The sequence below is a fragment of the Phragmites australis genome, chromosome 11 (genome assembly GCF_958298935.1).
Source record: "Phragmites australis chromosome 11, lpPhrAust1.1, whole genome shotgun sequence".
Lineage (NCBI taxonomy): Eukaryota > Viridiplantae > Streptophyta > Magnoliopsida > Poales > Poaceae > Phragmites > Phragmites australis.
Genome location: NC_084931.1, coordinates 7,102,892 through 7,112,034, shown reverse-complemented (window position 1 = coordinate 7,112,034; position 9,143 = coordinate 7,102,892).

Here is a 9,143-nt window from a genome sequence, read left to right as displayed (position 1 = left end):
GATATCAGCCGTATGCGCACTTTAATTCACATTTGCTTGCTCACGTGATCAGGTATCCCGAGTTTCTCAAGACCTACGAGGACTCTCCTACTCAGTTCCAGAAGTATATCCCTAGTACTCCTACAAACAGATGCCATGGTCAGTGTGCCATGGTTCACACTCAGGAGGAGATCCCTGTTGGGGAGAGAGAGAGATAGCAGCAATTGAGGACTAGGCCCTAGCAGAGGCCGAGGCAGAGCTCCCTTATGCCATCTTTGACATAGACAACGACAATGACTTAGACTCAGAGGACATCGAGAACTTCCCTCCAGTCACTAGGTCTCACAACGCCGAGGCAGGAGGTTCTTCTCAGGTTGCATCACAGACCTCAGTTCCACTCTCTTCAGCACCTGAGATGACATCTTCTTTAACTCCTACTGCACCACCTTCAGAGTTTACCCTCTTTCTTTAGCAGATGCAGCAGCAGATGACAACCCAAACAGAGATGTAGGTGAAGCTTCATGCTGATATGTTTCGCCAGCAGGAGTAGCAGACAGTGCTCATGCAGTCACTCCAACAGCATCAGCATGCCATATTTGCAGTGCTTCAGACAGACAGGGAGAACAACACTCGAATGTTCTCATTCCTTTTCCAGCATACAGGTCTTCAGTTGCTAGCTGTACCTCCAGCACCAGCTCTAGCCCCGAGTCCTCCCCCAGGCAGTGTTGGTGGTCTCTTGAGTACTCTGGTGTCAGGCTTCCCTCTTTCAACACTTTTCACCATCAGAGTTGTCGGTGTATCAGGAACCGGGGGTCCCTGAGTCCCGAGGCCAGGCCAGCCGTCCATCACGCGTCACCATCCCGCGAGGTCCCTCCTGCGGGATGAGGAAAATCTGAGTTCCGGGAGAAGGTGCTCGGGGCCATAGCCTCTGGTCTCGCCGCCGCAGCGTCAGCTCCTGCCATGCTTTGGCAGAGGGGCGTGGGGCTATTAATTGCACGGGTCCCGTCCCGTATCTCCCGTTGTGTCTTGAGATAGCATTGTCAGGATCAAGGCGTTCCGCCTACCGCCCTGCCGTGGCAGAGGAACAAGACAGGACGGGCACGCCGGGTGCCTCTGTGGCTGCCCGGTGGGCCCTCTCAACGGCGCCCGTGGACAGGGCGTCCACAGTGACGAGTGACCAGACGGGCGCCGCGCTTTTTTCCACCGCCCCAGTCACTTCGCCCAGAAAAAATGATGACGCCTTTTTCGGTCATGGCGTCTTGGAACTTGTACCCCTTCCTTCCCGTTCGGGGCATGTCGTAGCCGGCGAATGCATAAAGAGTCAACACACCGGAGGGACAAGGGGGAGGGCGGAGAAGAAGAGAAACAGAGAGGACGAACCCCACAACGCACCAAGCCATCAGACGAAGACATTGTGAGCTAGCCTGAGCAGAGCTTTTGCCGAGAAACGAAGAGCCTCAAGCTTTTAGTTAGACACAATATTCTTGTAACCAGATACATCATCGGGGGACCTCCCTCAGGACAGTTAATTCATCCATACAGGAGTAGGGTATTACGCCCCGTGCGGCCCGAACCTGTCTAAACTCCGGTGCATTTATTCCTCTTTGCACTAGGTCAATCATCCCCCACCACCGGCCGTCGCATCTACATCCACTTCCATTTATTTCTCCGACGAACTTATTCAGGATCATCCCCCCGGCCGAATCTCTAAAAAGGGGTCTCTCGGGATCCCTGCGATAGGAGTTCATCCTCCGACAGCTGGCGCGCCAGGTAGGGGGGAACATCCCTGAATCTGTTTGTTTGTTTTCTTCCATAGGAAAAAGAAAAAAAAATGGCCGGTGGACACCGCCTCCAGCATTCCGGCTCCACTTCCAGCGAGGAAATGCGGCCCTTCGCACCGGAGGTCCTAGCCGCTGCTGCGTCCCAGCAGCAGCCGCAGTCTGCACGTACGGTTTTTCCCTCCAGAGGGGACCAAGGCGCTGGGCCCAGCAGGGCCGCCGTCGTCGCCGTCGGTGCACCGTCCGACCCCCATCAGGTGGTCGAAACTCCGACCGCCAGGTCCGCCCCTGGACAGCGCTGGGTGCCACTTCGGCGTAGACTCGCTTTCAACGAGGCCGGCCCGGGGAGCGCGCTGCTTGCGGCGCATGCCCTCCTCAGGCATCCGCCTGTCCAGGCGACGCCGAACACCCCGGACGGTCGCTGGATTCAGGAAGTCGCTGCCCTGGTCGGCACTGCTCGCCGCCAGGTGCTGGCCGGTAGTTCTCGCGCCACCACCCAGCATGGCGCCACCCGAACCGGCCCATCAACGGGCAACGTTCGCGCAGGCCGGGGGGCCTCCATGCAGAGCGCCACCCCCTTGGCCACGTCCGAAGCCCGGGACCTCCGCTTGCGTCTCAACGAGCGGAGGAGCCACGAAGATGCGCGCGTCACCCTCGAGCGCCAGCGAGAGACCCGGCAGGAGTCCGAGGCTGAGGACCAAGCTTCCTCTTTTCTGGCCCCTGGTCGCCAGGATTCCCCGGCTCACCGGTGTTCACCGCCAGGGGGCGCCGCACACGCCACGGGGTACGGCACCGGCTGCCGTGCCTTCTCCAGCGATCTCCGATGGGTCAAATGGCCCTCCAAGTTCCGCCCTGAGCTGCCGGAGAAGTACGATGGGTCCATCGACCCCGTCGAGTTCCTCCAAATATACACTACGGCCGTCTAGGCGGCTGGAGGCAGTGAGAAGGTGATGGCGAATTATTTCCATGTTGCCTTGAGGGGCTCTGCCCGTTCTTGGCGCATGAACTTACCCCCAGGGTCTATTAGCTCCTGGGATGATCTCTGCCACCAGTTTGTGGCTAACTTTCAGGGCACGTTCACGCGCCCCGGCCTGGAGTGCGACCTCCACGCCATCAAGCAACAAGAGGGGGAGACGCTGCGACGCTTCATCCAGCGTTTTAGCCAGGTCCGCAACACCATTCCGCGGATAGCACCCCACGCTGTCTTCGTCGCCTTCCGGCAGGGCGTCCGCGACGAGCGGATGCTCGAAAAGCTAGGAACGCACGTAATCAAAACCCCTGCGGAGCTCTTCGCACTGGCCGACAAGTGCGCCAAGGCGGCGGAGGCCCGGGCGTGGCATGCTCCGCGCCCCACCGCCGACTAGCCATGTTCTTCCCGTTCCGACAGGCGGGAAAAGAAGAAGAGAAGGAAGCGCGAAGCCGCTCCAGTCGAGCAAGCCCAGGGCCCTGCCCATAGGGCAGCCCAAGGGCCCGACCGCCGGCAAGAACGCCGGCCGGCCGCCGAAAGCAGGCCTGCGCCCGCAAGGGCCCCGGCCAGGCACCCGGCTCCCGCAAGGGCGTCAGCTCCCGCAAGAACCCCGGTGCCCGCCCGGGCTCCTGCTCCAGCGAGGGTCCCCGCTCCGGCGGGGCCTGAGCCAGGCAAATGGTGCCCCATACACCAGACCAGATGGCATGACCTCACGGAATGTCGTATGGTCAAAGGTCTCGTCGAGCAGCGCCAGCGGGAGCGCGACGAGTCCCGCGGGGGAGGCGCCGAAGAGGCCGCCCCCTGTAATGCCGAGCTCGGCTTCCAGGAACCCGAGCTTACCGTCGCCTTCATCGACGGAGGCGCTTACACACCTTCCTCGCGGCGTGGCATCAAGACCATGCAGCGCGAGTTGTGCTCGGCAACCCCGAGCGAAGAGGCCGCCAGGCCCCTGAAGTGGTCGGACGCTCCGATCACGTTCAGCATAGCTGACCACCACCTCAGTACTGCAGCCGTAGGGCGACTACCCTTGGTGGTGTCCCCCACCATCTGCAATGTCAAGGTCGGCAGGGTGCTGATCGATGGGGGTGCAGGTCTCAACCTCCTCTCCAAGGAGGCTTTTGAAAAACTGCAGATGTCCTCCAGGCGCCTAAAGCCGTCGCTTCCGTTCTGCGGAGTGACGCCCGGGCACTCCCTGCCCCTCGGGCAGGTCGAGCTGCTCGTAACCTTCGGGAGTCGGGACAACTTCCGCACGGAGAACGTCCTCTTTGACGTCGCGGAGCTCCCCCTCCCCTACAACTCCATCCTCGGGCGTCCGGCGCTCGCCAAATTCATGATGGCCGCGCATTACGCGTATCTCACGGTTAAGATGCCGGGCCCAGCAGGCCCCATCTCCGTGGTTGCCGACTCCGGCGGCGCCGTCTCCTGCACTGAGCAGTCGTACATGGCTCTGGTTTCAGCGCAGGCCGAGGTCGAAGGCTGCACAGGGGGCCCGGGACCCTCTTCATCCAAACCCCGACTCGCCGCCGACGCCTCTGTTCCTACGAAGGAGGTCGTGGTGGGCGAAGACGCTTCCCAGGTCGTCCGAATCGGCGGCGACCTAGGCGGCAAATAGGAAGGCGCGCTCGTCACCTTCCTCCGGGCTAACGCTGACGTGTTTGCATGGCAACCGTCCGACATGCCCGGGATCCCTAGGGAGGTGATTGAGCACCACTTGGCTGTGCGTTCGGACGCACGCCCGGTGAAGCAGAAGGTCCGGCGGCAGGAATTCATCCGGGAGCAGGTCAGCAAGCTCCTTGACGCCGGATTTATCTGAGAGGTCCTCCACCCCGACTGGTTGGCAAATTCAGTTATCGTCCCGAAGGCCAACGGCAAGCTTCGCATGTGTGTGGACTACACCGACCTAAATAAGGCTTGCCCTAAAGATCCTTTTCCCTTGCCCCGCATTGATCAAATTGTAGATGCAACCGCGGGATGCGATCTTTTATGTTTTTTAGATGCAAATTCTGGGTATCACCAGATCCGCGTGGCCGTAGAGGATGAAGAAAAAACCACCTTTACCACCCCGGTGGGGACTTATTGTTATGTTTCAATGCTTTTTGGTTTGCGCAATGCTGGGTCTTCTTTCCAGCGCGCCATTCGCATTACCCTTGGCTCGCAGGTTGGCCGCAACGTCGAGGCTTACGTCGACGATCTCGTGGTCAAGTCCCGGGACCGCGCCACCCTGCTCGACGACCTTACCGAGACTTTCAACAGTCTCCGCACTACCCACCTAAAGCTCAACCCCGAGAAGTGTGTCTTCGGGGTGCCCGCGGGCAAGCTCCTCGGTTTCTTGGTTTCCAGCCGAGGAATCGAGGCCAACCCAGAGAAGATCCGGGCCATCGAGCAAATGCGACCCCCGGCTCGACTCAAGGAGGTCCAGCGTCTCGCCGGCTGCATGACGGCCCTCGGGCGCTTCATCTCCAAACTTGGAGAGCGGGGGCTCCCCCTCTTCAAGCTTCTGAAGAAGACAGGTCGTTTCGACTGGACGTCAGAGGCCGAGCAGGCCTTCCGCGATCTGAAGAGGTACCTCACCTCACCACCCGTGCTGGTGGCTCCCTCCGAAGGCGAGCACCTACTGCTCTACGTATCGGCCACGCCTCAGGTCGTAAGCATGGTGCTGGTGGTGGAACGCGACGAGTGCGCGGGGCCAGGTGCTGGGTCCCAGCTCCCGGCCGCCCCCGGGCACTCCCCAGTCCTCGCGGCTCCCCCCGAGCAGGGGGTCGAGCCCGAGCACTTGGCTCCCCCCGAGCAGGGGGTCGAGTCCGAGCACTCTGCTCCTCCAGACCAGGGAGTCGAGCCCGAGCACCCGGCCAGCCCCGACCACGCTGCCGAGCCTGGGGGCTGCAACAGCCCCTCGGGTGAAGCCCCCTTCCGGGCCCGCCGGGTACAGCGACCGGTGTACTTCATCAGTGAAGTCCTCCGGGAGGCCAAAGCAAGGTATCCCCAGGCTCAGAAGCTGCTCTACGCCGTGCTCATCGTTTCCCGGAAGCTGCGCCATTACTTTCAAGCGCACAAGGTCTCGGTGGTCACCACGTATCCGCTGGGACCCATCCTCCGGAACCGAGAAGGCACCGGGCGAGTTGTCAAGTGGGCGGTGGAGCTGGCGGAGTTCGACCTGCACTTTGTCAGTCGCCAGGCGATCAAAAGCCAGGCGCTCTCCGACTTCATGGCAGAGTGGACACCCGTCCTCGAGGTCGTCCCAGAAGAGATTTCTGCGTATCCCGGGCGTGACGCGCCCTGATACTGGGTCATGCACTTCGACGGTTCCCTCACGCTGAAAGGCGCGGGGGCCGGAGTGGTTCTCACCTCCCCAACGGGTGAAGAACTCCGGTACGTTATACAGTTGCAGTTCCGCGCATCCAACAACATGGCGGAATATGAAGGTCTCATCGCCGGCCTCCGAGCTGCGGTGGGGCTCCTGGTGATCAACCCAGATCCCTCCTGGTCAAGGGAGACTCCCAGCTGGTGATCAACCAGGTGTCCAAGGAGTACCAGTGCACGGATCCTCAAATGGCGGCGTACGTGGCAGCAGTCAGGAAGCTGGAGAGGCGCTTCGATGGCCTTGAGTTGCGGTACATCCCTCGCCGCAACAACGCTCTGGCCGACGAGCTCTCCCGCCTGGCCTCCTCTCGTGCGTGCGTCCCTGCCGGAGTCTTTGAAGAAAGACTCACACGGCCTTCCGTCCTGCCTGCCGAACAGGACGAAGGGGAAACCTCGAACTTAATTCAGGGGACCCCGGCGGTGCCCTCAGTGGGAAGCCCCGTCAGGGCGCCGCCGTCCGGCGAGTGTGCGGCACTTGCTGAATGTTCTCAAGATGCCTCGTGGATGTCCGACATCCGAGGGTACTTGAAGGAAAAGTCCCTCCCCGGGGATGAGGCGTCTGCCGAAAGAGTTGCTCGGCAGTCCAAACGCTATGCCATAGTAGATGGGGATCTCTACCGGCGTAGTGCAGGAGGCGTCCTCCTGAAATGCATCTCCCGGGCAGAAGGCAGCGAGCTTCTCGCTGAGATCCATGAGGGCGAGTGCGGTGGCCATTCATCGTTCCGCACGCTGGTCGGGAAGGCCTTCCGGTAAGGTTTCTACTGGCCTACAGCTCTCCAGGATGCTTCCGAGCTGGTTCGGCGCTGCAGGGCGTGCCAGTTCCACGCAAAGCAGATTCACCAGCCGGCTCAGGCTCTTCACACCATCCCCCTGTCATGGCCTTTCGCGGTCTGGGGGTTGGACATTCTGGGTCCATTCCCCCGAGCAATCGGGGGCTATGAGTACCTCTATGTCGCCATCGACAAGTTCACCAAGTGGCCGGAGGCGGTCCCAGTCATCAAGGTGACCAAGAACACGGCGCTCTAATTTATCCGCGGCATCACCAGTCGCTTTGGCGTCCCGAACCGGATCATCACCGACAATGGCACCCAGTTCACGAGTGCCCTGTTCGGGGACTACTGCGAAGACCTCGGCATCAAGCTCTGCTTCACCTCCGTCGCTCATCCTCGGAGTAACGGGCAAGTCGAGCACGCCAACGCGGAGATACTAAAGGGCCTCAAAACCCGAACTTATGACGTGCTCGCAAAGCACGAGAAGGGATGGGTAGATGAGCTGCCCGCCGTGCTATGGGCTAATCGGACCACGCCAAGCCGCGCCACCGGAGAGACTCCATTCTTTCTTGTATACGGCGCTGAGGCGGTCCTCCCCTCCGAGCTCACTCTAGGCTCCCCTCGGGTGCATGCATACTCTGAGGGTGAGCAAGATCAGTAGAGACGCGACGACGTCGATTACCTAGAAGAGCGCCGGCGGCGTGCCGCCGTCCGGGCGGCTCGGTACCAGCAAAGCTTGCGGCGTTATCACCAGCGCCACGTCCGGGCACGGTCCTTTGAGGTGGGGGACCTAGTTCTCCGACGCGTCCAGTCGCGCGAAGGAAAGAATAAGCTGTCCCCTATGTGGGAGGGTCCCTTCACCGTGATCGGGGTCCCGCGAGAAGGTTCTTTCAGATTGGCAGCAGAAGACGGGCAACCGCTCCCCAACCCATGGAACATCGAGCACTTGCGCAGGTTCTACCCGTAGATGGCTGTGCCCGCGGCTCAGGTCAACCAAGCCGGGGGCTTCCCCCCCCCCCCCCGCCCAAGTTGACCGGGGGCTACCACTAGCTGGGTAAGTCACCGAACCTTATAAAATTTATCAATTCAATGTAAACTTTAATGTGCAATCATATGTCAATTTCTTTTTTCTGGATTCCATATGTTTAATCTGTCTGGTGAGGTGCTCGGTTGTGCGAGAAAGGTTCGCTCTCTCATTTTTTCCACGCTGATAAAAGAATCCCGATCGGTAGGCGCGCGGGCAGCTGCCGCTGACTTACGTCCGATGTGGTAGGCCGTGGCGTTCGGTGTCGTGGCTGATCTCCGGGCACTACCGAGTCCCTGGGTGCTCTGGGTAATCCTATCGCCCGAGCCGCTCGAGTAGTCCGGAGCTCAGGCCCCAGGGGCGGGTTGTCGGTGCTCGGTCTGGTCTATCATACCCGGGCGCCACCGAACCATAGGACCTCTGGGTTATGCCTCTGCCCGCTCTTTCCGCCGGTCTGGGTATTCGAGAGGTCTCGGGTCGAAAGCGAGAGCAGTCTATAACAAGTACCGCACTAACAGAGCGCACCAAGCAAAGAAATTTCTGACTTACGTCCGATGTGGTAGGCCGTGGCGTTCGGTGTCGTGGCTGATCTTCGGGCACTACCGAGTCCCTGGGTGCTCTGGGTAATCCTATCGCCCGAGCCGCTCGAGTAGTCCGGAGCTCAGGCCCCAGGGGCGGGCTGTCGGTGCTCGGTCTGGTCTATCATACCCGGGCGCCACCGAACCATAGGACCTCTGGGTTATGCCTCTGCCCGCTCTTTCCACCGGTCTGGGTATTCGGGAGGTCTCGGGTCAAAAGCGAGAGCAGTCTATAACAAGTACCGCACTAACAGAGCGCACCAAGCAAAGAAATTTCCTATTCTCTCTTAAGTCACAGGTCGACAATCGAAAGCAGCTCGACCACAAGGGCCTCGATGCCCAGGTCGCTGATCGGCCCCAAGGATCTTCGGGTGGTCCTACCGCTTAGGCATGAGTGGTCGAGATCACCCGACCCCGTTTTCCTCGCGTGCCCCTTGACGCTCGGGCGCCCTGGATGAAGGAACCAAGCCCCCGGGCACCCCGAGCTCGGAGCGCACTCCCCTCCTGGATCGGTTGGCCGGAAGGCCGACAGCTGTCCGGTGAGTGGTTAAATTCAGAGGAATTTACGTTCGATAATATTTTGTTCCCGAGTCGCCCTCGCGGGCCCTCGCATTCTAATCTGCCCGGTGAGATGATCTCCTCGCACACAAAACCCTACCGTGTGTTTACTTTTTCCTAGAACGACAG